General features: G+C 48.0%; 1 protein-coding gene across 7 annotated transcripts in view; it reads left to right on the top strand.

Moving 5' to 3' along the window:
- Nucleotides 1-21155, top strand: part of BTRC (beta-transducin repeat containing E3 ubiquitin protein ligase) — a 1125814-nt gene that overhangs the window by 38613 nt on the left and 1066046 nt on the right. For 2 of the 7 annotated variants that reach the window (XM_078643627.1, XM_078643632.1), the window contains exon 2: nucleotides 9239-9309. The exons of the other annotated variants lie outside the window; for them this stretch is intronic. The gene's annotated coding sequence lies outside the window, so the exon portion shown is untranslated. The remainder of the gene's footprint in view (nucleotides 1-9238; nucleotides 9310-21155) is intronic. 7 annotated transcript variants of the gene reach the window in all.

The raw sequence follows: 21155 nt of genomic DNA, 5'->3' as shown, positions 1-21155 counted from the left end.
TGATCACTAATAACGTCAGAAACACATAGGGTCTAACTGGAAAACCGCAAGGAGGGGCCGTACAATCCTCTAAAATTGTCTAAGGTGTATTTGATGTACACAGTGTGGTGGTCAGGCCATTTAGAGCAAAGTCCAGGGGATATCATCGTTTAAACCCTGTGTGTCACTTTTAAGTTTAAACACCTACCTTTGCTCTTTAAGAAAAAGGAACTTGGTCTTATCCTTCACATGAGGTCGTATAAGAGGTTTGTCCAGAACCGTCCAGAGAAAATCCTCTGGCTTGTGATTCATTTCTGCAAAGTGTCTGGTGAGCTTAGTGTTAGTTTTGCGGCAACGGAAAGTACTCTTGTGTTCCAGCATCCGTTGGCGTACCTTCCTAGTTGTCATACCAACATAGCGTTCACCACAGGGACATACAATTAGATACACCAAGTGATCGCTATTGCAGTTGGAAAAATGTGTCTGAATCCATGGTTTATGTGTGCCAATGTCCACCGTTTTGGACTGTTTTGTTTGTGGACACATGGAGCAATTTCCGCAAGGAAAATGCCCTTGAACAGGAGGCAGATCCCAGAGGGTATTGGCCGTACTAGGTTTAGTAATTGGTCTAGTATGTACTAAGGCATCACGTAGATTGTGCCCTCTCTTAAAGGCGAACAGAGGCATGGGGATTTGTTCTTTCCTGGTGTTGAGAAAACACCAATTTTTTCGAATACATTTCTGTAAGCCATTACTCAGAGTGCTGAAGGTATTCACACATGTCATACGCCCCAGAGGAGGTTTCTATATTTTCGGCTCGAGCAAGGCTTCCCTATGATTGTTTGAGGCCCTCTTCCATGCTCTTTTCTCCAATCGTCGAGCATACATTTTGTCACTCAGTTGTTTAGACAAATTTTCAGAGTGACGTTTGTAAGAGTCTAGGGTAGAGCAATTGCGCCTCAGTCGCAGAAACTGGCCAAAAGGAAGATTATCCCTAAGGGCCCTTGGGTGCTGGCTGTCAAACCTCAATAGGGAATTACACGCGATAGGTTTGCGATATAGTTCACTTGCCAGAACCATTGGGGTCACAAAAATTGAGAGATCCAGAAAAGACAATCTGTAACTACTCATTTCCAGGGTGAATCTGAGATAGTTATTCTGTGTGTTGAGCCAAGTGTGGAAGGGTCTAACTGAATCTTCATCCCCTCTCCACACTACAAAAATGTCGTCTATATACCGCTTCTAAAGTCTAATTGACTTTTGGAAGGGATTAGTGGCGGTAAGGACCACGGTTTCTTCAAACTTGTGTACATATAGATTTGCCAGGCTCGGGGCATAAACACTGCCCATGCTTGTGCCGGACACCTGCAGGTAGTAAGTCTCCTCAAACTGAAAAAAGTTTTCCTTCATGGCCAAATAGGCCAAGGTCATATTGAAATTCACAGGGGTGATAGAGTCAAATTCAGTATGCTGCAAAATGTCAGAGATGGTCTCCAATGTCTCATTCTGAAGGATGGAAGTGTACAAGGATTCGACATCTAGGGATACTAGGATGTCAAGATCGGGGTAAAAATCCACTGTTGGGAGGAGTCGTAATACATCTTTAGTATCTTGTAGATAAGTCGGCATCCTTTGTACAATGGGTCGTAGGCAGAAATCTACAAAGGTGGATAATGGTTCCAAACATGAACCGATCCCCCGATATTATCGGTCTCCCTGGTGGAGGCCTTTGGACTTTGTGTATCTTTGGGAGGATATAAAAATAGGGCATGACAGGGTGGGTAGTCTGTAGATAGGCTGATTCCTGACTTGTCATCCATCCCTCTGTCAATGCTTCCTCCACAGAATGTTTTATGATGGCACTCACTCTGGGTGTAGGATCCTCCTTCAAAGGGCGATAGCATTTCCTGTCACTCAACTGGCGAACACACTCGGTCCGGTACATCTCGGTGTCCATAAGGACTGTGGCACCGCCTTTGTCAGCCGGCTTAATAGTAATAGACTGATCATTAGTCAGAGCTGTAAGAGCCTTCAGCTCCTTCGTGGGGATGTTACTGTATGAATGTGTTTTGTTTTCAATACATAAAACTTTTACTTCCTCAAGTACTGCTCTTTCAAAGGCCAGGACCTGTGGGGGTACGGAGTGCAGTGGTGGATTGAAGGTAGACCTATTCTTAAGGCCTGTGTTGGTGTTGTCAGTTTGATTATTAGGCAGTGTCTTATCCTTGAAGAAATGGTACAGCCGCACTTTCCGGAAGAATTGAGCTAGCTCCCGATGTACAGTAAAATCATCACCCTTATTAGTGGTGACAAACCCAAGGCCTCTATTGAGGACAGATACTTCATCTGATGTAAGTATTTTAGAGCTCAAGTTGACAATCAAGTCCTGTTTCACTGTCCCCCCTCATGTCTGCCCCTGGTTCTGTCCCAGGTTGGTTTTGGAGCGAGTCCCAATCTGATTGGGGGTGGTCTGGGGTAGGTTCCAATGCACCTGTGTTGGTGCCTGCAGGTTCTGTGGGTTCCGACGTCGCCCACGAAACCTGCCTTGGCCTACCCCTAAAAAAGACTGGTTGGAAAAATCGGGCTGGTAGGTTTGCCAAGGGTTAGGTGCTTGAAAATGAGTCGGGGGGGGGGGGGGGGGGAAGGCCCAAGGGGCAGGTGGCCACCACTGTTGGAAAGGAGGAGGGGAATTGAATCCTCTCCGCGATGCTCTTCTCCCTCTACCCCTATGTTGGTATTGATTCCGATCATAAGGATCTGAGTCACTAGAGTTGCCATCAGAGCTACTACCAGAGTAAGTAGATCCCAAACGTTTCCCTCTGCTGTTAGATGTAGGTGCGACATACTCATCACTAGTGTATGGATATACCACCTCGTGTTTGAACTTGGCCAAGTCCTTTTTAAATTTTTCAATTTTCGATTGGAGGATGGAGTCTTTAAGATCTTTATTAGCCTTATTGGATTCCTCCAATTTTCTTTTGAAGATGATATTAGTAACAGTAGTCTTGATCTGGGCTTCCATGACCTGTATTTCAATCAGGATGGCATCGGCAATCCTCTTAGCCGTGCATATAATAAGTAAAAGCCAATCCCTCGTGCAACGCCAGGCTATTAGGGACCAATCCTTCCGGAATGTTTTGTCCTGTAAAAATAGCCTAGGAGCGTTGGTCACGATGAGTCCTGGCGGGGCGCAATTACCCCGCAAATACTCTGCCATTATTGCACCGTGTATAACCGTGCGTGTGTGTGATTTTTTTAAGGGCCGTTAATGAGTCCCAGTCATCGGTAGCAAGAGTGGGTGGTCCACTAAAGGAGTCTAAGATACTCAGTGTGTTGTCGAGTATACTCTGGTAAGTGGCTTCATCAAATGCCACACCACTGAATTCTGCCATACCAGGATGGTGTGCAACAGACCTGATTCTATAACTGAGATAGAAAAGCCAGAGCAAGTAATAGAATTAGTAAACCAATCGGAGTAAAAAGGAGCAGGTTGAAAAAAAGGCAGTTGAACCTCTATGCTAGAGGGACTAAAGGTACCAAGCTCCTGATTATTGAGTGCTGGTACAATTTATAACATGACCTGCAGCCATCAGCTGCACATAGTACTACAACACACCACCCCCGGAGGGGAGCAAGGGTCACAGGGAAATGTTTAGAGACCTAACCAGATTCAATCCCCAAATCCTAACTTATTCAACACATAGAAAAACTGGTGGTCTAGTGAAGGATAAAACACTACAGAGGCTCAGAGACAGAAAGTCAAAACAGATCACTCGTCAAGACTCAAGACCCTGATCAGCTACAGTTACTGACACATGTGTAACTCTATGACAGAAGAAAACCCTCTTTATGCCCAGCCTACCAGTTTTTGGCTTGTTGCCAGAAGAGCTGAGGTGACAGGGGCAATCTGGGAGTTCCAAATGATGACACTGGCCACTAAGGGCAGTTGATGGAAATCCTTATTGTTTTCTCCCCTCCTCAGGGTTTTCTTCTGTCATAGAGTTGCACATGTGTCAGTAACTGTAACTGATCAGGGTCTTGAGTCTTGACTAGTGATCTGCTTTGACTTTCTGTCTCTGAGCCTCTGTAGTGTTTTATCCTTCACTAGACCACCAGCTTTTCTATGTGTTGAATAAGTTAGGATTTGGGGATTGAATCTGGTTAGGTCTCTAAACATTTCCCTGTGACCCTTGCTCCCCTCCGGGGGTGGTGTGTTGTAGTCTCTACTCACTTTCAGGAAAATTATAAAAACCTGATTGTTTAATCCATAATCCCCTCTGCTCTTCAGTACAAGCCGGCTGTCCTTAGCGCCGACACACCCATGGGTATTTGAGCGCTTTATAAATCTCATAAACAGAAACAACCTACCCCTAAGTTTGGCTTGCTTGGGGCCTACTTTGCCATTAAACCTGGAAGAGATAAGGATGGCCACCCCGGCTGCCTTGGTGGAGGGAGACGAGAAACTGAGGGAACGCCCTGGCCTTTAATATGTGAGCGTCACCAGCCAGAAGATGCGTCTCCTGACGGAGACAAATATGTGCATCTGTGCTTTCTAGGAATGAAAGGATGGGCCCCCTTTTAACCAGAATATTGAGGCCTTTTACATTAAGTGAGACTATCTTAAGGGTCGCGGTCATCTAATTGGGTGTATAGGGTAGCAGAGAAAAGCTAGGCATAGGATAATGCCCGCAATGGCCACCTGCTTTGCGGTTCGGTGGGTATTGTGTGGTGGTGATCTGGTTCCTGAAGGGCCTCCCCGAACAGTAAGCTGCACTTCTGGGGGAGGAGGAGACCTAAATAACCCCATAACATTACTAACAAATCATAACAAGAACAGGTGAACAGAGTAATATTCCTGGGTGAAAAACCCCATGAGTGAGCTTGAGATGTCAGCAGGACCCATTTAGCCCCCGTCCCACCCGGGCCCCTTCTATTAAAATGACCAGGAGTGCTAAAACTTAATTCCTTGGGATTGAAGGCCAGTCCCACCCAGCGTAATCGTGTAGCGTCTTAATCTGGGTTGACAGTGTCTTCTCCCAGTGAAGCAAACACTGCCTTCCGTTCTCTCCTGATGGTTTCCGGGTCCGGCCAGAGGCGAAGCGATGTCCAACCCACCCTGTGCCAACTTTTTGCTTTCCGGGATCTGTTCTTGGTGTCGGCCTGCGCAGGATTGCTCTGGACGTCCTCCGGTAAGTTCAGTAGCTGTTTGGCCTCCTGCAACAATCAGATGTGTTGTGTCTTGCCGTCCCATTTAAAGATTAACCTGAAGGGGTGACCCCAAGAATAGGGGCCCTCTATGGAGCGCAAGTGAGCTGTGCTCGACCTGAACTCTCTCCTCTTTTGCAGTGTGGAGGTTGCTAAATCCTGAAGTAAGAGGGGCCGGGAACCCCGGAACTCGATGAATCGCTTGTCTCAGGCCTCTCGCAGAATACGTTCCTTGAGCTGAAAATCTTGGACACACGTAAGTATGTGGCTGGGCGACTCTCCTCGGGCCACCCTATGTGCTCGCTCTAACTTGATCCGCTAGTCCTGCGGGGCTCCCAGAATGAAGCAGGAGAGATCCTCGACATATGTCTCGATATCTGCACCCTGAGGAACCGCCCAGATTTGTACGTTCTTCCGGCGGGATCGGTTTTCAAGATCCTCCGCATGTGTAGGAAGATCCAGGTGTTGATCCCTCAGACGAAGGACCTCCTGTTGAAGCTGGTCTATTTCCTCATCTCTGGAGGAGGCCAGTGTCTCTAGCGTGTCTACTCTGTCTTCCACCCAGTCCAGGTCCCTCCGAACCTCAATAATCTCTTGGGCTAGTACCTTTTTTATAGTGTGGAAATCATCCTTCAGGCAGGTAAGTTGCAAGGAAGGAGCGTGTCACTGGGGCCTCGGCATCTCCTGCTTCTGGGCCCGTGAAGCTCCCCGGCGCGGAGGGGGTCCCATCTGCGTTATTGGTTTCAGATATGAGAAGGAGATCTTTAACAGAACGTTCCTGCTTGGTTTATTTGATGCCATTCCAGACTGCTCAGTGCCTTCCACTTTGTCGTCTATGCACATCGGTGTCTTGGCCAGCGAAATATCCTTCTGTAAAGTGCGTCGTGCCTCCTGGGTCCCTACCCCGATCCGACACTCCCTTGAGGCACACCAAATCTAGGTGTAGGTCTCCAGTGCCTGTTTCACTTCCAGGCCCCCAGGTCTCTACACTCAGTTCAGCCAGTTGGCGAGCGGCCCGGCCCCAGCGATTCTGTTCACAAAGGTAGGCACCAGTGCAGCCGGATTCTAATTCGGGCTGTTTGTTTGTCCCTTAGGGCTAGTACCAAACCCACCAGTTGAACTCAAGCAGCAGCCTCTCAGATGCTACCATTCCAGGTCAGGCCTTAGTAGCTATTTGGGTCCAGTCGACCCAATCGTAATCTAATTACCGGAGCCAAGGGAGCCTGCCCCCAGAACAGTTCTATGCTTCTGAGCCAATCAAGGGGGACAGTCCTTCTTCTCCCCGCACTTCCTCCCTCTGCCTGCTAGGCCTGGTTCCGTTTGTTCAACCCCTGATGCATGGCTTGACTGTTATTCCTTATCGCAGGGGCCAGGAGGCCTCAGCAGCTGGCAGAATTCGTCGTCCCTTCTCGCCCCCTTCAGCACTGACCTTATCTTCCAGGTGTCCGTCGAGGGATGGGGAGCAACTCAGCACGCTTATTGCGGCCCGGCACTCCCTCCCAATCTAGGCTCAGACCTGTCGCACCTTCTTGGGTCAGCCTCTCCTGCACCATGGGCCCTCAAGTCCGTGGGAGCCAATCCCAGGCCCATCCAGGTCCGGGCTAGCTGGTCACCGCTTGGGGGAGGACACTGCATCAGGGGGCCGTGCACCAGCCGTCTCACCAGGATACTCACTTATCTCCTGCCGGAACTTCTCACCGAAGCTGGGCGGCGACCGTGCCTATTTGCCAGCCGTCGACCTCTTCTCAACCTGACTTGGCCAGTTTTCCAGGTCACCGCCAGTACAGCCTGGATCCTCTGTGTGGGTGCATGTAATAGGGCTGCCGCGAGGGGAGGGAGCAGCACACACTCTCCCCTTTTGCTAGTTCATAGTCTCTCAGCCCAGCCGCAGCTCTCCAGGCCTTGTGGGCCTCCTGCCCCCAGGAGCCGAGCACCAGCTACCGGGGGGACTGCATCGCAACGTCCCCACCCCACAAAACCGCTGCACGTACCTCCTTTGTGTCCGCTGGGGGGTGGGAGGGAAGGCTAGGTCCACCTCCTCCTGCCTGAGCGTTTGTCGCTGCTTGGGCTTACGATCTTCCCCTCCGTCTCTTGGTCGTCGGATGCGCACTCCAGGCCCGCTGCACTTCTGAACTTCCTTCTCTGCAGCCATCTCGAGCCGGGTTCAGCTCCGCAGGCTCCCAGTGGTGTTCTCAGGCAGGGGGGTAAGGCCTCGAGGCTTCGCCGGGTCTGCTGCACAATGCTATGCCGATGGGGCCCAGTCGGCAGGACGGAGCGACGGGCAGACACGTCCTACTCAGTCGCTATCTTGGCCACGCCCCCAAAATAGCTTGTTAATGGTATAATATCAAATTTACAACCAGTCATCGAAAGAGGGAGAAAATCAAACAAGCCCCCCTACACCCACAACTACCTATGTCCCCACATTCCTGGTCCTCTTATGACTCTTTTCACTGAACATGGTCCCACCCCAAATACTGTACCTTACTCCAGGCTCATCTAGTACAGTGTCTCAAAGGGAAGGTCTCCTAATAACCACAGTCAGTTCACAGTTTAAGTGGTGATCTATATTTGTCTCTCCGTGTTGTTTCTTACAATTGCCTCTGTTTACTTCCCTGTGACCATTTCTTTGTCACCCTTCCTCAACGGAATCTCTCCTCAAATTAATTGTCTCCAAATCCCTCCAACCTTTTGGTTATCTTATCTCGAGCATCTGATTTTGAAGGTGCTACCCCAATATCCCTTTAGTACCGTTCTCCCAGTAATCTCTCCATGTCCTCCGGTTCGTCATACTCTGTTGTATGCCTGTTGACTGTGATCAACATTATTTTAGGTTTCAGGAGTCCACACTAAATCTGATTCTTCCGAAGTCTTGGCCAGAGAGCTAGAAAGTGTTTTCTTTTAGCTGGTGTCATAGGAAAAGTCTGGCAAGAAATACACCTGGGTATTTTCGAATTGGTATGGACCATGTTTTTTCACCGTCATGACCTATCTTCCTTGTTGATGCCTTTTAACATCAGGCTAAGATTCATCCTGGTAGTGGATTGGTGCTGCAGTTAGGGGATCATTTTCAATGTGTGTGTTGGAATTATAAGGGTGGATCATATGTTCTATTTAATAGGTTCAGGATTTAAGTACCCAGGAATGATTTCATGTCGTCTTTCTCAACCTGTTTAGGTATCCCTGAAATCTGCACATTGTTCCTGCCGTTACTGTCATCCAAGTTAATTGTCTTCCTATGCCACCTTCACAGTTCTTAGCCACAATCCAGTTGCTTGTCCATTCTCCTTTCCATTTCAGAAAGTGTATTTTCTACTGTTAGAAATTGTTTCTGGAATTATGTTACCTCCCCTCTGAGAGACTGGATTTCCGTAGTTGTAGATGCTACAGCCGAATTCTCTCCACCTATGGAGACTTTAATATCTATTGGTTCTTTCAGCAATTAGGTCAGGGCTGATTCTGATATCTGTGAGTAGTTAGGCATGCTTGTATCTTAATACTTCCACTTTAACTGATTGGCTTCTGCTACCAAAAAAAGGAGTTGTTGCATGTGTTTGAATTTTGACATGAGCGTGTCGGAGGAGCAGTGATTGTTGATCTGAGATGTTTGCCCCTGTTGAATTCTTCCCTACATAAATCGAGAACACAGTCCAGTTGTAATGATCACCATGTTGTGTCCAATGTAAGGAACGGCACTGGAGACTGTAGAGATCACTGCTTCTGCACAGTGGTGGTAAAATATAAAATCATACGTCTAATTTGGTGAGAACATGGAAAGACTTTATCCAAACGGACTTGCACATCCGGATATTAACTAGTCAGAGATGTTATCTTGTGTTTTGTTAACGAGGAACATCAAAAGCTTGAGTTAATTCATCTTAATGAATATTTGTAGGTCTTTGTGACCCATGTGGGGGAGATTCTGTGAGTTTTGTGAGAAAACTTTATATGTTACATGGTTTTCAAACCTTCTTCAAGATCGCCGCCATGGATGGAAGAGCTGAGTCCTCAGTTTGTTTTCATGACTGAGCCTTGCATTTCTCTCTCTTACCAGGTTGGCCTCCTACTGATATCCTCTTTCTGCTATTCCTTCAGCGCATCTCAGACCTCTAGTGTCAGCAACAGGTAAAGTGTGATGTTTATAAGGGGAATGACTGAAATGGGTGTTTTCTTCTATGGCTTGCTCTCGTTGGCAGAATCCTGGTTCTGGCTAATACTTCAAGGGCTAGGTGTGGTTGAGTTGTAAATCTGAAATCCAATGATCTGGGCAATCTGGGAGTATCCAGCAGCCATAATGTCGTTTCAGACCTGTAGCGTTGCCTCCGATGGTTGCGTAGAGGTCAACCTATCACCCAGATTGCCTCTGGTCGATAATTCGCCCTCCTTTTGCTGTGTTCTCACGTCCCCGTTGGCATGGGCACCAGCCTTTCCCTCGGAAAGGTGCAGCTCATGGCGCAGGACCCTACAGCGCTGTGGGAACTTTAAGGAGATGCTGCCATGCTTGTCAGCGTCAAACCCTGCCTCTCACAAAGTGCCTCTTAAAGTAATGAAAGATCATTCAAACCACCATTCATGTGGTTTGTTTGGGAGTTTGCCCGATGATGAAGCATGGACCCAAGATCGATGTGGTACGACCTGCTTCCTGTTTTTAGGGGGTCATTTGGCCCTGAATCACAGGCCAGTCATTGTTTGAAAATATTAATATACTTTACTTTTCTTGTCTGTTAAGTTTGTTTTTGCAAGGAACATTTACATTTTGAAATGAATAACTTAGGCAAATATTTCACGTTTGGTGCATCCAGTTTAGCCCATAAACAATTGTTAGCTCTTTATAGGTTACAGTATATAATATTTTATTTACCCTCTCGGTTTTAATTCCCAAATATGCTAGCTGACTTGATTTCCATGTGAATAGACTTCAAGAGTACTTACTATTTACAACATGGTTAGGGGTAGGCATCAGGATAGACGCTGAACAATTTATTTTATAATCTGAGAAGCAGCCAGATTGTCAAACAGTTCTATTAATAAAGATATTCATAGTTCAGGATTAGATAGTGTATGACGCAAATCATTTGCAAACAATAAACACGTGGATTCTTCTAATTCTATTTTAATTCCTTGGAAGTTCATATGGGACCACACTGCTAGGGCCCTAATTGAAAAACAAGGCTGAGTTGGCAATCTTGTTCAGTGCTTCATCCTGTCTGGACCGGCCGAGGTTCCAGGTTGCATTTACAATACCGTTTGTTTTACTCAAGAGGCAGAAACTGGATTACCTTACTGGGATGGAAAAATAAAATCTTTTAAAAATGAGCTCTTATTTTAAAGAAGAGTAAAATTCCCATTTATATGTTTTATCAAGTGGATGAAATGAATGATCTGCTGTTTCAGGTTGCAGGCTAAAAGTTTGCTACATTTCTCACTACCTTCCAGGTGTTTAGTTTTCATGTTTACCAACGTTGAATCTGTTTTCTATATAAAAAAACAAATCATTAATTCCATTAATGCATTTTGGAGTTCTCTTCTTTGAGATGGTTCATCTTGTTTAGTTTATATTTGTATCAATATGTTGTCGTTCAGACTTTCAAATTTAAGTTTCTACTCTTTATTCATTTTGGCTGATCCTCTCATTAACATTCTTCTGCCAGGTGTGTTGTAAGACTGTCCACACTGTCTTTCTTAGGCTTCATGTACTCTAGAATTTCTGTTCAAGCACTGTAGATGTCGACTAATTGAAGGCACTATCATCTCAGTTTGCTCATGATCAGATCCTATAATGGTAAGTACATTTGTCAAAGATGTATTTCTTAATTTTATTTAGTATTTAACACAAAACAAACAATACATTCCCCTCGAACGATTCAGCAGCAGTATCTTAAACAATTTGCTGTTGCATTACATTCGATGGACTGCCGGGCTTAATGTTTCAGTAACAAGCTGATTTATATGGGGGTATTGTGCTCACCCCAACAGTGAGCAACTTACATCATGAGCAATAAGTCTGTGCAAACAAACGTTCAGCGTTATTCCTTTAGGAGGTGTAGCAGCCAGTTCCATCATATCCACATGCAATTTATGTATCAGCCAGGTGCTCCTGGTTGTGCTCAGCATCATTTAGGGCGTCTTTGGCCCAGAAGGGGCCCCAGTTATCTTTCAGTCGTGATCCGATATGTTTGTTATACAGCTTTTCAACATAACCACTGAGCAGTGCAACATATTTCTCAGCCAATAGTAACTTCGTCCCAATAAGCTTGCTCACGCTATCCAGTGTCCCCTTTGCAAAACCCAGGGAAGCCACTAGTGGACCCTGGACACCGTGCTCCCTGTCACCACCTCAGTGCACTCAAAAACTGTGACCCAAAACCTTACAAACTCGGGGCATCGCCAGACCAGGTGGAGGAAAGCTGCTTCTCCACCACCACATTGCACATACAGGAAGTTGTGCTGCAGGCCCATTTTAAACAGTTGATGAGATGTGGTGTACAGTCTATGCAGAGACATAATAGATATCAGGCGTAGTAATATGTAATTATGTGATAACGTTCAAAGCAACAGCGCCACTGCTTATCCATCCTTTCCACGCCTAATGCAGTTTACCAGTCATTCCTAGCTGTGATCAGCCGTTTGGGGTAGCCATATCAATGATTCAGTCCTGCGCTTGCATGCTCATGGGTTCCTCAGGGTATGTATTGTGTAGCCTATAATAAAGGAGTATGTCTAGGGTTGTGCACTCTAGGACAGCCTGAATATCAAGCAGCACGATAAAGCTACCATAGGGGTATAGATTAGCTTGATATATTTCACCTGACGCTGGACCCCGCGCATACGTAGCTACATTATATTGATTTGTATAGTGCATTAATCACTCGAGATGGTATCCAGGCTCTTAGGCTTGTGTGAAGGTTTGTGGTCCCCAAGGTGCTTATACAAAGATCCAGGTCTTCAGCTTCTTGCGTAATCCAGTAAGTGAAAAAGGCGGCTCGGATGTGTTGAGGGAGGTTGTTCCATGTCTTGGGTGCGATGCCGGAGAATGAGTGACCTCCAGTTTTGCTTAGTAGTGAAAGGTAGTCCGGGTTCTGCACCAGCTGCAGACCAGGCAAATGAAAACTCTCCATCCGGCCCTGCTGCAAAGCCAGTCCCATTCCCACACTGTGCAGACCACAGTGCTATGCCTCCCCTCAGGCATGTTGGCTCAGTGCAGATCATCGTGGCCCTCGGAATGAATGTGCTTGCATTGTCAGCCTCTACTGCAAAATGTGGTTGGTACTGCATCCGGTGGAACCATTGATGAATGTACGGTACTTGTGCCCAGTAAAGATAATAACACCAGCACTCTGTGCTAAGGGCAAGGTCAGCACCTTCCATGCCACTCTCAACTGTTTCCCTGCCCATGTCAGCCTGCCCATGATCTAAGATGGTCAAAGAATGCTCTTGTCCATAAGATGGGAATGTTCAGAGATAAAGAAACCTAGGCGAGACCACCATTTTGCTGATCACAATTTTCCCAGCCATAAATAGGGACAAGCCAATCCACATAAAGACCCTCTCCTCCAGCCATGAAACAGCCCTACAATAGTTTTCCAGCCAGATCACCCCATATCTCCATTAACCCAAAACCCCAAGTTTTTAACTGCAGCTCCTGCCCACTTCTGAGGAAATCTGTATAGAAAGTAAATTTAGCTGAAGTGAATGGAAAGATCACTGATTTGGACCAGCTTACACTGATGTCAGTAATGCTGCCAAATCTGAGGAATTCTTACAAAATGGGCACAAGATTGACATGTGGATCTTTATGCAGTATGTTAGGCAATCTGCATACGTCAATAACTCTATTCCCAGTGCCGTGTACTTTAGCCCACACTAAGCATGTTGCTGCCGGAGACAGAATGCAAATGGTTCCATAGCTCTGGCATATGGAATCAGGGACAGCAAGCAGCTCCACTGGATGCCTCCGATGATCAAGAATTAGGATGAGACCGTGCCGTTCACCCGTATTCGTGCAGTTGGTTGTGCCATACAGCTGTCTAATCCACTGGATAAGGGTAGGGCTAAAGCCGAACCTGCTGAGGAGCGCAAACGAGTATTGCCATCCCAACAAACTAAATGGCTTTGTGGCATCCAAAACAATGCCGCAGGCCAAAGTTTTACAATAGGTGAAGGGAGGAGGGCGAATATGGTTCATAGATTGTGGGCACTAAATCATTCCGGCCTGATCCCAAACTGGTCCAGTCGAACAATACTGGGAAGAAGAGTACCACCACTAATTTGGTCAGTATTTTATGGCCAATAATAATCATAGAGAATGGCCTGTAAGAATCACAAAGTTTAGCAGGTTTGCCAGGTTTTAGGATTATCACAATCAGCACCTCCCAGACTGACTGGGAGACACGTCCAGTACTTCTAGCCTCATGATGCATAGCGGTAGATGAGGACCAATCTCTTGCACGTATTCCTTGTAAAACTGCTCTGTTAGCCCGTCCAATCCAGGGCCTTATTTCCAGACAAACGTCTGATTATACAAATTATATTTTCCTAGTCAAATGGGAAATTTGTCAAAGTTAATTCTTAAGTCTGATTTATGATCCGGGCAGAAGAAAGTATAATCACAGTCTGTGACATGAGTGGGTTTCCAGACATCTGTTAGCCCTGAAAAATGGATGAGATTAAAGTGACCTGCAATTATTATATTAGTGCTTAGCTGGGCAATTAAAGTGTTGCCATGTTTGCACAGGATTGATGTTGAGTGTTGATATAAAAAATATAGTTGCTGGAATAATTTCTCTTTCATCTGTCATGGTTTCCATGATTATGTGCTTCCATCTCCATTTTGTTTTCAGTTTGACAACCTTTTGGTTATTGTGAAAAGGAATGCTAACTCCGCAAGACATTTTGGAACAGCAGCTATGCCGTTCAAATCCGACCACTTCTTTGCGTAAGTGCTTGGTCTCACTAATTAGATGCTTTTCATGGAAGAGTACTACATCTAGAATGGCATGCACGCAGGGAGGCACATGTTCTGCCCTCCCCCCCTGTGTGCATCCACAAGGCGTGAGGCACAACTTTCCTCACCGCCACTGTTTTCATGGAGGAAAGACCTCCATGAAATCAGTGGCGGCGATGAATGTCGTAACATGCTAGGTGGGACCGCGATGGTCCCACCAAGCATATAAATACCTCAGGATCACCGCGCCACCGCCAGGGAGCGGCGGTTCCCTGGTGCAATCGGCGGTCCCAGGTAGGCAAGACCACTAGGGTCGAAATGTGGTGGTTGCAAGACCGGCGCCACTGCACCACCACGAGTCTGGCGGTCCTCGGAATGCCAGACTCGTAATTCAGCCCTTAGTGTGAAAGAAGAGTTCTTACATTATCACTAGCTGCTGCTTGGAATTTTTCACTGGCATTGTTACATTGTGCAACAAATTATTTTTGTTCCTTGAAAGAATGAGAGCTTATGGCAAATGCTGCAATCAATGCATTCCTGGGCAACCAATGATAGTTATAGTTCTTGATTGAAATATGGATTCTCAAACTAATTGTCCTCTTGGAGTCATACATACACTATCACTGTTTCTCTTCTGGATACCTTTGTTAAATTAATGTACTTTTAACCTGGGAATGGACCCACTTTTGTGTAAGCCATACCTACGCCTAACCAGAATTTGAGTGTTAGTGCCCAATACTAACTTTGGTGGAGAGTATACTCCATTGCAGCACGGACAGAGTACCCTCTTCACCAAAGCAAAGTTCTACCCTTCTCTTTTAGAGTTGGGAGGGACTTCAGTTTGCAGATTGGAAATAATGCTCTGTCTACACTGCCTACATGTACCTCCAATGATCCGACTGAGTAAGGGCCATCAGAGGTTTGGCCATGTGTTCACAGCCCTATTTAGAGTGGATGGACACATGGCCAGTTTTCACTGTCCAGAATGGCAGGTAAAACCTAGTAGGAACAGGCAGAAAAACTGCAAAATGACCCCCATGCTGCGTGAGAAATGTCCCATGGTGAGGTGGTCAGTCTGCTTTTTTATTTTCAATTCAATTCAATTCAAAAGTGCTTTATTCGAGTGTTTACTCATAAAAGCAGTAATTGCAAACACAACAATGATGGACAGAATGTGGATCAATGTCACACATTCACCCCAGTCCAAAGATCTGGGCCCAAATCCATCGTTTTTCCACTCCACACCACCCTGGGTTAGACAATGGCGATATGCAAATCAGCGCTGACCCTGTGCCCCATGGGAACAGTCCAGTCCGAACTACAAAAGCCATGTCCTTCCCAGAACGGAAACAAGCATCCGAGGACCGGCCCGGTTTCGAGGTAACACCTCTCATCAGCCCGGCTAGCTTGATTCCAGTGGTGTGGAGTGCCTGGGACTCACGTCTGAGCATCCCCAGTACACTTAGAGCGGTAATTGCAAACACAACAATGATGGACAGAATGTGGATCAATGTCACACATTCACCCCAGTCCAAAGATCTGGGCCCAAATCCATCGTTTTTCCACTCCACACCACCCTGGGTTAGACAATGGCGATATGCAAATCAGCGCTGACCCTGTGCCCCATGGGAACAGTCCAGTCCGAACTACAAAAGCCATGTCCTTCCCAGAACGGAAACAAGCATCCGAGGACCGGCCCGGTTTCGAGGTAACACCTCTCATCAGCCCGGCTAGCTTGATTCCAGTGGTGTGGAGTGCCTGGGACTCACGTCTGAGCATCCCCAGTACACTTAGAGCGGTAATTGCAAACACAACAATGATGGACAGAATGTGGATCAATGTCACACATTCACCCCAGTCCAAAGATCTGGGCCCAAATCCATCGTTTTTCCACTCCACACCACCCTGGGTTAGACAATGGCGATATGCAAATCAGCGCTGACCCTGTGCCCCATGGGAACAGTCCAGTCCGAACTACAAAAGCCATGTCCTTCCCAGAACGGAAACAAGCATCCGAGGACCGGCCCGGTTTCGAGGTAACACCTCTCATCAGCCCGGCTAGCTTGATTCCAGTGGTGTGGAGTGCCTGGGACTCACGTCTGAGCATCCCCAGTACACTTAGAGCGGTAATTGCAAACACAACAATGATGGACAGAATGTGGATCAATGTCACACATTCACCCCAGTCCAAAGATCTGGGCCCAAATCCATCGTTTTTCCACTCCACACCACCCTGGGTTAGACAATGGCGATATGCAAATCAGCGCTGACCCTGTGCCCCATGGGAACAGTCCAGTCCGAACTACAAAAGCCATGTCCTTCCCAGAACGGAAACAAGCATCCGAGGACCGGCCCGGTTTCGAGGTAACACCTCTCATCAGCCCGGCTAGCTTGATTCCAGTGGTGTGGAGTGCCTGGGACTCACGTCTGAGCATCCCCAGTACACTTAGAGCGGTAATTGCAAACACAACAATGATGGACAGAATGTGGATCAATGTCACACATTCACCCCAGTCCAAAGATCTGGGCCCAAATCCATCGTTTTTCCACTCCACACCACCCTGGGTTAGACAATGGCGATATGCAAATCAGCGCTGACCCTGTGCCCCATGGGAACAGTCCAGTCCGAACTACAAAAGCCATGTCCTTCCCAGAACGGAAACAAGCATCCGAGGACCGGCCCGGTTTCGAGGTAACACCTCTCATCAGCCCGGCTAGCTTGATTCCAGTGGTGTGGAGTGCCTGGGACTCACGTCTGAGCATCCCCAGTACACTTAGAGCGGTAATTGCAAACACAACAATGATGGACAGAATGTGGATCAATGTCACACATTCACCCCAGTCCAAAGATCTGGGCCCAAATCCATCGTTTTTCCACTCCACACCACCCTGGGTTAGACAATGGCGATATGCAAATCAGCGCTGACCCTGTGCCCCATGGGAACAGTCCAGTCCGAACTACAAAAGCCATGTCCTTCCCAGAACGGAAACAAGCATCCGAGGACCGGCCCGGTTTCGAGGTAACACCTCTCATCAGCCCGGCTAGCTTGATTCCAGGCCGGTCCTCGGATGCTTGTTTCCGTTCTGGGAAGGACATGGCTTTTGTAGTTCGGACTGGACTGTTCCCATGGGGCACAGGGTCAGCGCTGATTTGCATATCGCCATTGTCTAACCCAGGGTGGTGTGGAGTGGAAAAACGATGGATTTGGGCCCAGATCTTTGGACTGGGGAGAATGTGTGACATTGATCCACATTCTGTCCATCATTGTTGTGTTTGCAGTTACCGCTCCAAGTGTACTGGGGATGCTCAGACGTGAGTCCCAGGCACTCCACACCACTGGAATCAAGCTAGCCGGGCTGAAGAGAGGTGTTACCTCGAAACCGGGCCGGTCCTCGGATGCTTGTTTCCGTTCTGGGAAGGACATGGCTTTTGTAGTTCGGACTGGACTGTTCCCATGGGGCACAGGGTCAGCGCTGATTTGCATATCGCCATTGTCTAACCCAGGGTGGTGTGGAGTGGAAAAACGATGGATTTGGGCCCAGATCTTTGGACTGGGGAGAATGTGTGACATTGATCCACATTCTGTCCATCATTGTTGTGTTTGCAGTTACCGCTCCAAGTGTACTGGGGATGCTCAGACGTGAGTCCCAGGCACTCCACACCACTGGAATCAAGCTAGCCGGGCTGAAGAGAGGTGTTACCTCGAAACCGGGCCGGTCCTCGGATGCTTGTTTCCGTTCTGGGAAGGACATGGCTTTTGTAGTTCGGACTGGACTGTTCCCATGGGGCACAGGGTCAGCGCTGATTTGCATATCGCCATTGTCTAACCCAGGGTGGTGTGGAGTGGAAAAACGATGGATTTGGGCCCAGATCTTTGGACTGGGGAGAATGTGTGACATTGATCCACATTCTGTCCATCATTGTTGTGTTTGCAGTTACCGCTCCAAGTGTACTGGGGATGCTCAGACGTGAGTCCCAGGCACTCCACACCACTGGAATCAAGCTAGCCGGGCTGAAGAGAGGTGTTACCTCGAAACCGGGCCGGTCCTCGGATGCTTGTTTCCGTTCTGGGAAGGACATGGCTTTTGTAGTTCGGACTGGACTGTTCCCATGGGGCACAGGGTCAGCGCTGATTTGCATATCGCCATTGTCTAACCCAGGGTGGTGTGGAGTGGAAAAACGATGGATTTGGGCCCAGATCTTTGGACTGGGGAGAATGTGTGACATTGATCCACATTCTGTCCATCATTGTTGTGTTTGCAGTTACCGCTCCAAGTGTACTGGGGATGCTCAGACGTGAGTCCCAGGCACTCCACACCACTGGAATCAAGCTAGCCGGGCTGAAGAGAGGTGTTACCTCGAAACCGGGCCGGTCCTCGGATGCTTGTTTCCGTTCTGGGAAGGACATGGCTTTTGTAGTTCGGACTGGACTGTTCCCATGGGGCACAGGGTCAGCGCTGATTTGCATATCGCCATTGTCTAACCCAGGGTGGTGTGGAGTGGAAAAACGATGGATTTGGGCCCAGATCTTTGGACTGGGGAGAATGTGTGACATTGATCCACATTCTGTCCATCATTGTTGTGTTTGCAGTTACCGCTCCAAGTGTACTGGGGATGCTCAGACGTGAGTCCCAGGCACTCCACACCACTGGAATCAAGCTAGCCGGGCTGAAGAGAGGTGTTACCTCGAAACCGGGCCGGTCCTCGGATGCTTGTTTCCGTTCTGGGAAGGACATGGCTTTTGTAGTTCGGACTGGACTGTTCCCATGGGGCACAGGGTCAGCGCTGATTTGCATATCGCCATTGTCTAACCCAGGGTGGTGTGGAGTGGAAAAACGATGGATTTGGGCCCAGATCTTTGGACTGGGGAGAATGTGTGACATTGATCCACATTCTGTCCATCATTGTTGTGTTTGCAGTTACCGCTCCAAGTGTACTGGGGATGCTCAGACGTGAGTCCCAGGCACTCCACACCACTGGAATCAAGCTAGCCGGGCTGAAGAGAGGTGTTACCTCGAAACCGGGCCGGTCCTCGGATGCTTGTTTCCGTTCTGGGAAGGACATGGCTTTTGTAGTTCGGACTGGACTGTTCCCATGGGGCACAGGGTCAGCGCTGATTTGCATATCGCCATTGTCTAACCCAGGGTGGTGTGGAGTGGAAAAACGATGGATTTGGGCCCAGATCTTTGGACTGGGGAGAATGTGTGACATTGATCCACATTCTGTCCATCATTGTTGTGTTTGCAGTTACCGCTCCAAGTGTACTGGGGATGCTCAGACGTGAGTCCCAGGCACTCCACACCACTGGAATCAAGCTAGCCGGGCTGAAGAGAGGTGTTACCTCGAAACCGGGCCGGTCCTCGGATGCTTGTTTCCGTTCTGGGAAGGACATGGCTTTTGTAGTTCGGACTGGACTGTTCCCATGGGGCACAGGGTCAGCGCTGATTTGCATATCGCCATTGTCTAACCCAGGGTGGTGTGGAGTGGAAAAACGATGGATTTGGGCCCAGATCTTTGGACTGGGGAGAATGTGTGACATTGATCCACATTCTGTCCATCATTGTTGTGTTTGCAGTTACCGCTCCAAGTGTACTGGGGATGCTCAGACGTGAGTCCCAGGCACTCCACACCACTGGAATCAAGCTAGCCGGGCTGAAGAGAGGTGTTACCTCGAAACCGGGCCGGTCCTCGGATGCTTGTTTCCGTTCTGGGAAGGACATGGCTTTTGTAGTTCGGACTGGACTGTTCCCATGGGGCACAGGGTCAGCGCTGATTTGCATATCGCCATTGTCTAACCCAGGGTGGTGTGGAGTGGAAAAACGATGGATTTGGGCCCAGATCTTTGGACTGGGGAGAATGTGTGACATTGATCCACATTCTGTCCATCATTGTTGTGTTTGCAGTTACCGCTCCAAGTGTACTGGGGATGCTCAGACGTGAGTCCCAGGCACTCCACACCACTGGAATCAAGCTAGCCGGGCTGAAGAGAGGTGTTACCTCGAAACCGGGCCGGTCCTCGGATGCTTGTTTCCGTTCTGGGAAGGACATGGCTTTTGTAGTTCGGACTGGACTGTTCCCATGGGGCACAGGGTCAGCGCTGATTTGCATATCGCCATTGTCTAACCCAGGGTGGTGTGGAGTGGAAAAACGATGGATTTGGGCCCAGATCTTTGGACTGGGGAGAATGTGTGACATTGATCCACATTCTGTCCATCATTGTTGTGTTTGCAGTTACCGCTCCAAGTGTACTGGGGATGCTCAGACGTGAGTCCCAGGCACTCCACACCACTGGAATCAAGCTAGCCGGGCTGAAGAGAGGTGTTACCTCGAAACCGGGCCGGTCCTCGGATGCTTGTTTCCGTTCTGGGAAGGACATGGCTTTTGTAGTTCGGACTGGACTGTTCCCATGGGGCACAGGGTCAGCGCTGATTTGCATATCGCCATTGTCTAACCCAGGGTGGTGTGGAGTGGAAAAACGATGGATTTGGGCCCAGATCTTTGGACTGGGGAGAATGTGTGACATTGATCCACATTCTGTCCATCATTGTTGTGTTTGCAGTTACCGCTCCAAGTGTACTGGGGATGCTCAGACGTGAGTCCCAGGCACTCCACACCACTGGAATCAAGCTAGCCGGGCTGAAGAGAGGTGTTACCTCGAAACCGGGCCGGTCCTCGGATGCTTGTTTCCGTTCTGGGAAGGACATGGCTTTTGTAGTTCGGACTGGACTGTTCCCATGGGGCACAGGGTCAGCGCTGATTTGCATATCGCCATTGTCTAACCCAGGGTGGTGTGGAGTGGAAAAACGATGGATTTGGGCCCAGATCTTTGGACTGGGGAGAATGTGTGACATTGATCCACATTCTGTCCATCATTGTTGTGTTTGCAGTACTCATAAAAGCAGACAAACAAATACATAATAAAATACAATTAAATTACTAAGTCGGCATGACTTTAAGCACAATACACATTAAAAAAGAGGTTTAAAATAACATTACATCCAGTTATTTACCATCAAGGTGCAAAGT

This window comes from Lissotriton helveticus, chromosome 5_1 (genome assembly GCF_964261635.1).
Source record: "Lissotriton helveticus chromosome 5_1, aLisHel1.1, whole genome shotgun sequence".
Lineage (NCBI taxonomy): Eukaryota > Metazoa > Chordata > Amphibia > Caudata > Salamandridae > Lissotriton > Lissotriton helveticus.
Note: the sequence above shows the minus strand (reverse complement) of the source record. Positions and strands in the feature narration are given on the sequence as shown.